This window comes from Platichthys flesus, chromosome 16, assembly GCF_949316205.1.
Source record: "Platichthys flesus chromosome 16, fPlaFle2.1, whole genome shotgun sequence".
NCBI classification, from domain to species: Eukaryota; Metazoa; Chordata; class Actinopteri; order Pleuronectiformes; family Pleuronectidae; genus Platichthys; species Platichthys flesus.
In genome coordinates, this window is record NC_084960.1 from 3838614 (window position 1) to 3847184 (window position 8571).

Genomic DNA, 8571 nt, shown 5'->3' on the forward strand with positions numbered 1-8571 from the left:
CAGCGCCCGGGACAACGGTTCCGCCCACTACCCTGTGCGCGTGGATTTGTCGCCCTCTAGTGGTATAATGTTTAGATTATCAGTCTGAGTCCCTGGAAGAGTAAAAGTCGTGATGGCGCCTCCTGGTGGATAGGAGTGTGGTGCACAGCAGCTCTGTCTCCAGACAAACAGCTGATCTGTGACTCTCCTGAGAACACGAGGTGAGTCCAACTCAGATCCTCACTTCACTTCTTCGTCTGTGTCAGAGAAGATGGTTCATTAGTGAAAACATGAGCTGAGATCCTAGATGGGTTTTTGATTGAAATAGAATCATTTGAACTGATCAGTTTGTTGTTTGCTGTTGTTTTCTTGTTTGTTTACATCAGAACTCTTTGTTGTTGTTGCGTATCAATCAAAGTTATTCTTCTGTCACTATTTTATATTTGTAATTCCGTGTTTTTAATGAGGGAAATGTCTGTTAATTCAACGTGAAAAGTTTCTTTGTGGTGGAAGTTGATTAAATATTAAATAACAGTTTTCACAGAGTCACAGTTTAAGTGTTGACAAAGAGCCACTGACTCACTGAGGGCTTTACATTGAAGTAACATGTAGTCAATATTGTGTGATGAGGCCGACAATATTTTAAACTCGATGAGGACTGAACAACCTTTGTCGGAGAAGGGGACAGAAGTAGTTTACATATTTCACTGTGACACATTCAACTTCTCTGTAAATCCATTCTTAGGAAACGAGGAAGTAAATCAGGAAGTCGCTTTTGGAGGGAAACCGCAGACGACTCACCTTTCACTTTATTTACATGTTATTTTGAATTACTCTTCACTTTTTATTTTTGAAATACTCACTGAGATAGGTTGAGATGCTTTATTTACTTTATTTTGAAATCTTTCACTGACATTTTATTTTGAAATGTCTCTCTGACTTTGTATTTCCAGCAGCTCATTTTTTAAAAACTCCTCCTGTTTGCTCAGAGCCTTGTTCTCGTTCAGGAACTCGAACCGGAGGATGAACTTGTGAACCTGTGAGTTTTTCTCATGTTTGCTTCTGAAGTCTTGTCCTGTTGTTTCCTTCTTAGAGCATCATGTGGATCCAGTGAGATGGAATCCAGCAGGAGGTTGTTTAACAGCAGATAAAGAGCAGGTATGTGACTGAAATCATGATGGACTTCCACTTTTTGTATTTGTGTGTGTTTGTGTGTGTGTGTGTATGAGGTGGTTGCCTTCCTGCTGGTGAGTCTTTGCTCCTGATGAAGCTGCAGAAAGTCTTTCCTTCAGTTTGAACAGGCAGCCCCTCAATACGTTGTTTACATTCCAAAACAAACAATCTGTGATATTCTGCAGCTGCGTCAAACCTACGTCTCCCCTCCAGTCCTGCAGCATAATGTCATATAGATGTAGATTAAAGTATTTTCTTTCCCTGTGAGGAGTCTCTGTTTGTGTTGGTGTGTTCATCTGTGCTGGAATCAGACTCCTGCCTGAGCTGTGGCCACGTTTATATCACCACCACCACCAGTGAGGACCTGAAGTGAGTCACAGACCTGCTCTGCTGGACCCGAAATAACTGCAGCCACTTCTTAATGATCCTGTCGCTTAAAGCGTGAGACTGTTTCTAATTTGGATCATTAGCTGCTCCGTGTTGTGGGCAAACAAAGTCTTCCCCTGGGGGAACTCTGTGCTGAGGCTGAGACTCGCTATCCTGTTTCAGATCCAAACTTATCCTCAGGTGAGAGAAATGGTGGGAGACTCGATCCAGAGCTGTTTATTTACCTCCTCTAACCAAGTTTTCAAAAATGTTAATGGATTCATTTGGGAGGATTAGCAGAGTCGTGTTCTGAATCAGGAACTAGACACAGACTATAAATTAAGAAGAAGGCTGTGTCTCCACTGACTTTTTAGTTTGGTCCATGTCCCTTCTGCTAACATGTAGGAGGCACCTGTACCGCAGCCAGTCACCAGGGGGCGAACAAGACACTGTGGCTTCACTTTTAGGGAGCTGTCAAGTCATCATGTTTAACTATTTGTGTGTAGTATGTGTTTGTTTGTTTGTGTGTATTTGTGTGTTCAGCCATCGAGGGATTGCCTTCTTGCATTGGTGTGTTTTTGTGTGTGTGTGTGTGTGTGTGTGTTTTATGGCTTCACTGTTAACTCAGGACTCACATAACTGTAGTGAGTCATTCAGAGACGGAGGGAGTGAGTTGGGGGGGAAATGTTTGAAGTGCGTGATGGAGCAGTGAGAGAGAGAGAGAGCGAGAGAGAGGTAGAAGTAAAAGGGGATAATACATTAAATAGGATTGAGCTAACATCATGTATATTATGTATTTTTGGGTAAATTGTGTTTTCTTTCATTTTTTCAGGTCTGTCTCTCACACTCGGATAACCATGGAGACCAAGTTTGGAGGGAGACCAGATGCCTCCGGTCCTCAGAGTGAAGCTGTAGCCAATGAGCTGCAAGAGTTGTCCCTGCGGCCCGCCCCCAGCCCGCTGCCACTCACCCAGAGGACGAGCGGTGAGTTTGTTTTTCCCACAAGAACCAAAAGTCAAAATGCTGTTGAGTCCTCGTCCAGTGGTTAAGATCTACGGAGGCCGCCATGTTTGTTTTTTTAACGGTAGCCCAGACTGTACAAAGTTTTTGTTCTCTCTCATGTTTGGAAGGGGAGGGTGAGGTGAGGGCTAGACAGCTGCAACATTCCACTCCACCACTAGATGTCACTAGATTCTACACACTGAACCTTTAAGAAGATGAAACATGTTTTTCTGTCGTTGATGAAGTTACTACGATGACGCACAGTCGCCTCTGACTCAGTGTCTCTGTATCTCAGGAAAAAACTGTGAGGGGAGTGAGGGAGTGAAGGTTTTCCAGTTTGTGTAGCGCTGCTGGCGGAGAGTTTACATTTCACAGATACTAGGTCTCCCCCTCTCATTACCTCATTGTAAACATTGAGCTCCGTCTTCTCCAGGCAACGACTGAATATGACTCAGACATATTTCACTCACTATGTTTCAATGAGTACGTGCGATAACAACATTTACCTCAACAAACACTAGAACAAATTTGACTTTTAATGCTGCTTCCCTTTTCCTCCTCCCAAATTTTTTTCATAATACTTTGAAGGACAATATTCAGTTTTCCCTCGGCTACATTTATTTGACACTTGTTGTTGCACTCAAAAGTTTAGAGGAGTTTATAAAGTATGATGCTTTGCTGTAAATTAAAAAAACTGCCTGTAAAGACAATCAAGAGACTGATCGAGACGCAACGGGAAACTATATGGATTTTTATCTAAAACATTTTTTGTGCAAATGTTCTCGGCCGAATGTTTTTATCTGTACTTGTGTGTTGACAAGAATTCACACTCATGGATGGATGTGTGTCATTTTAAAAACAGCTTGTGAGAAAGTTTGACTAATTCAGCCTTTTGTGATTCATTATAAAAAGTGCATGTCCCCACCTGGTGACCATTACAAGTACTGCAACCGGCATTTCTCTTAGAATAAGATGGAAGCAAATGTGAATCCATGATTTCTGATTGTTTTATCCGATATCGAATCCCATCCATCAGCCTTGAATAACCCCTCTATACACAGCACTGTGTGTGTGTCCATGTGTGTGTTCATGTGTGTTTGCAACCCTAGACCCAGTGTGCTCACATCAGGAGGAACTGGATATAGCGACGCAGCCAGCTGCTCCTGCTATTTAAACCAGGAAGAGTGAGGAGTTAAGAGGAAAGAGAGATTTACTATCCAGGGAGAGGTGGATCGGGGTGAGGGAGGTGAAGAACAACTGTTGGAGAAATGGAGGAAACTTCAAAGCTTTTAAAGTTTTTTAATATACAGAGACCTTATTTTGAAGGATCAATAGCATAACTTCCTTTTGGAGTGAATTATTCGTTAGTGGCTTGTTGTGACAGAGTTAATTGATATATTTTAATTAACATGCTCTTTACAATATGAATGTTATGGTCCAAGTTTATATTAAAATGAACTTTCCTTCATAGAAAATGCAGAAATATGTAGAGCAGAAATAACAGTAAGTGCTCAACAACTCCACCAGGGGGCGTAGGAGTAAGAGTGCGAGATCATTTGATTTGATGCACCTTTTCATCACCCACGCTTCTTTGTCAAACTGCAAGAAGAAGTCCAAACGGCTTCTCTACATCAGCCACACATGATATCAGACCCGTGTCCTGAATGGTGGAGATCCTCTGTATCCAGCAGCCGGCAGCATAATGTCTTGAAGGAAGGGAAACTAATCCTCTGCTGCCTCGGAGCCAAACTGTCATTTCCTCTCGGTATTGAGCAGAGGGTTGTTGAGTCAGGTTATTTTTTTAATGAACACACGCTGACACATAGTTTAAAGCAGCTGCATTCGGCCGCGACCTTTCTCGACCTTTACTCTCGTCACGTGACACAACAGAGAATCCTTTTAATAGATCTGTGAGCTACGGCCACAACACAGGAGGCTGAATACTGACGGAGCCAAACATGATGCCGAATAACGAGGTTAAACACGAGGGTTAAAGCCAAGTCACGGCAGAAGTCTGTTGATATCAGCAGCTCAAACACAAAGTTTCAGAATCCATGATGGCTGCATCACGGATACACACTTTCTGAGAAGAAACAATCGCACACACACACACACACACACACACATGCAGCAGAGCAGGATTATCCCTGCCAGCGCTCTGGTTATCTGCAGTACTGGTGGATCAGACTCCTGATTCGTCTTCCTCTCTCTCGTCAGGCCGAGGCGTGATTGGCCCGGGGGGGGACACCACATCTTGAATATTAACACACTCAGGGCCGAGAACACGGACATGTCACCCCCCCCCCCCCCCCCCCGCACATTCAACACCAACACACAGCCACTGAGATCCTCTGTTGTTAACTCGAACGTGACAAGCGCCGTGGGTTCACAGGGACTCGAACTGACAGCCGGGATGAGGGCGCAGGGATTTGTTCACCTTGAAAGGGCCCTCGCTCACCTTTCCACGTCACGTCACATTATCTGATGTCGGCCCGGACGCAGCCGCAATAATGGAGATGAATGAAAGAGTGTGTGTGATGTGACACTGACGTGCAGCAGGAGGAGGAGACAGTCGAGCTGAGAGAGAGATGAAAGCTGAAAGTCAGAGAGGTGGCGACAACAACAACTCACTGACATCCAACAGGTCGATTGTGACAAAGACAAACACACAAAATACATGTTTATCTTAAGAATCAATGGAAGAATCAGAATTCAACTTGTTTACAGCTGCACCAGCACATTCACTGCAAATAGAGATTTCACCATCCGTCAAATTAATATGGTTTCTGTCAATTTAGGTTCTTATCACACTGAGGTTAGTTCATCACTTAGTTATTTGATGCTATAAAGAACAGGGTGAGACATCACTATTGACAATTGATGATCTATGAGCTGACTCATGAATGTGAGTGTGGATTCTACATGAACTGGTCCAAGTCCAGGAAGAAGAGACTTTCACTCCATTGCCCTCAGTTCATTGTAATGCTGAGCTGTTCATGCATGAGGAGCTGCTGCCGATCAAATATCAACATCTATCTCCGTCCCGCCATAAAACTCATAACTCTGTGATATCACGTTGCTGAATGGAGCCGTGTTCATGTCAGACGCTTCCCGAGTTGTTCCTCGATGTCACGGTAAACAAATGAGGATCTTGAATTGACAGCGTCAGACTTGGAGGGGGGGGGGGGAAGCCACGAGGAGCCGGTGACAGCTGACAGCACCGATATCTGGCAGAGTCAGCAGGTGTGTGTGTGTGTGTGGGGGGGGGCCTGAGGGCAGGATGGTGGAGAGCTGCTCACACAGGTGCATATCAACCACACCACGCTGAGCTCAGATCAGTGGTGTAAAGTGAGAGGAATTTGGCTCAGAACGTGTGTGTGCGTGTGTAACTTGTGTGTGTGTGTGTGTGTGTTAAGTGTGTGCACCTGTTTGTGTCTGTCAACAGCAGAGCGACTGAGTGCAGCAGCAGGTGTGACAGAGTTGCCTGATCACAGATTCACCGACACTGGACGCACACATGAACACACACAGACTCACACGCGTGTCGGTCAGTCCTGTAAAAGCTGAGCAGCAGCTCTGACAGCTCTGTGGTCACACAGCGTTTTTCATTTGACCATGTGACACTCGCTTGTGTTACTTTCTCTGCTCTGATGAAAGAGAGAAAATTCCTTTAAGGGTGTTTGACTTTTACAAACTTTGCAGAACCCTTGAAGAACTTTCCTTTTATTTATTCTAATATAACCGAATCCAGCAAAGAGGAATTCCTCACTTGTTGTGTGGATGTACCGACTGGTGACAGCTGCGTCCGACCACCGGCGTCTGGTCCTCGTCGCTGTTTCATCCACGCCTCGTTCAGAACACTCACTGGACCGCGCTCGCCATGCTGGAGCAGCTCGCCTGCGTCGGCATCAAGCCGGCCCCGTTCAGGCCTCAGCCAATCAGCAGCAGCATGGACGAGAGGGCCGTTCGGTTTGAGTTAGAGCGACAGGCCTGTCAGAGCCTCAGACAAGGTGGGACCCTGCACACATGAACACTTACATATTACATGTCATTGGTAGTTTACAGCCAAAATGCAGCAATTTAGCTAAATGTGCGTGCAAGTGATATTTAAATGATTTTGTCCATCGTCTGTATTTCACTCTCCAGTGATTGTGTTTTAGTGTAACGGTTTATTTTCTGGGCTGAGGTGTGAAGTGGATCATATTCTCTCTAAATGGCTGCAGTCACAGTTGGGGCTCGTCCAGCCTGGGCACACAAACACACATGAACCCACCAACCTGTTGACTGCAGCGCCGGGGACTGGCACCAGAGCAGCCGGACAGATTTAGGAGAAACTCTGTGAACTCAAAAGACGCTTCACACAGAGTCTGAAGTGTAATGACACAGTTTGAGTCGACCACTAAAGTTATTCTTTTTTATAAAAACTTAAAACTTCAAATCGATTCCAGAGAGGGATCTTTGAAAATTTAATGAAAACCTTATCACAGGATTGGTACAAACCTGAAGACGAGTTTAAACCGTCAAACTGAATAAAGATTATGTTCAATAGCTTCTGAAAGCAGGAGAGACTCAACTAATGTTCATCAATGACTGAAGTTCTGCAAGTTAACAAATCCTGTGGAAAAGCAAACAGACACGGACGGCTTCCTGCAGCGTGCACATGTGATCTGCAGAGACATTTGTGCTGCAAAGGTCAGAAGTTGTAGAAACAGAAGCTTCGAGTTCTGATGAGCTGCAGGATGGAAAGTGTAACTGTCAACAACAGTGTTCAGAGGGAGAAGAAGCTGAATGAACTCTGTAAAATGAGGCTGACGTCAGGTAAAGCTGTTTATTTACCAACATCACGCGACTAATCTTCTCGATATCGACGAGCAGCAGCCGGATCTGGAGATGTGACTTCAGAAGCCATTGAGGGTTTCACACCTGAGGGTCGGAACCAAGCTTCAGGTCTTTGGCTCATTGTTTTGGTTTCACATTGTTATTTAGAGAGCGGCAGCATCAACAACACAAGTTTTGAATACACCCAATGAACGTCCTCGTCCTTCAAACTCTTCATTGATGGAGGCAACAATCCTGTGAGTCTGAGTAAAAGTCCGAACTCAGTTTGATCTGGACCAAGATCAGCTCTTTTGGCCGGACTTCATTTTGGTCCAGTGGTCTGTCTGTGGTCAGAGGAGCTTTCACACTGGTTGATTTGACTAAACTGAAAAGTCCAAAGGTCCTCACCAAACAAGGTGGTTGTGAAATGGCCCTAAATGAATTGATCTGCTGACAGTGACCCCGGAGTGTAGCGCTCTGTGTCGTTGTGCGTTCGTTAAGTCGTCACAGACAAATCAAAGTGTAGCCTCAGGAGGGAAATTAAACTGGATTAATTCACACAGTGACCTTTGACCGTAACGAGCTGGGACTTGTTAGATCTATCCACGTGACGTCCATACACAACGAGCCCCCCCCCCCCCCCCCCCTCCCTCTCAGCATACAGATTTTGAACTGTCCTGTCTTTGCATGTCAGCAATTTACAGTCATGATCCTTTTTTTAATTCCTCCCACTGCCCGGAGGGATTCAGATCCAGGCAGGAACAACGTGGACACAGATACAGAACTGAGGGCGAAGACAGAAGGAACATCCCATTGTTGTTATTTGTGTTGTGTTCACCAGCAAATCCAAGACGCAGCGTGTTTTGCATAATGTGCGATCGTTACAGTCGCTCTTCAGTTGCATCTGACTGCTGCCGAGTGAAGCCACACTCGCTGTAGCAATGAGCACACGCTCCCAGAATAGATTCTGTATCAGCACATTGCATCACTAGCCTGTCATCTCCTGGCACACATCACACCCCCCCCCCCCCCCCCCCCCGAAATCAAGTGTTTTGTTTGTGAGCCGCCGCGTGTTTCATGATCAGGAGCGTATTATCACACCCAGCAAATAATCACAAACAACAAGTGCAGGTTATTAAAATGCTTATTCACCGTGCGCCCCCGTGTATATTCCCCGTGTTTGCAAATATTAGGTTATTCATACTTTGTAATCGGAATCTGTGTCAGTGTTTG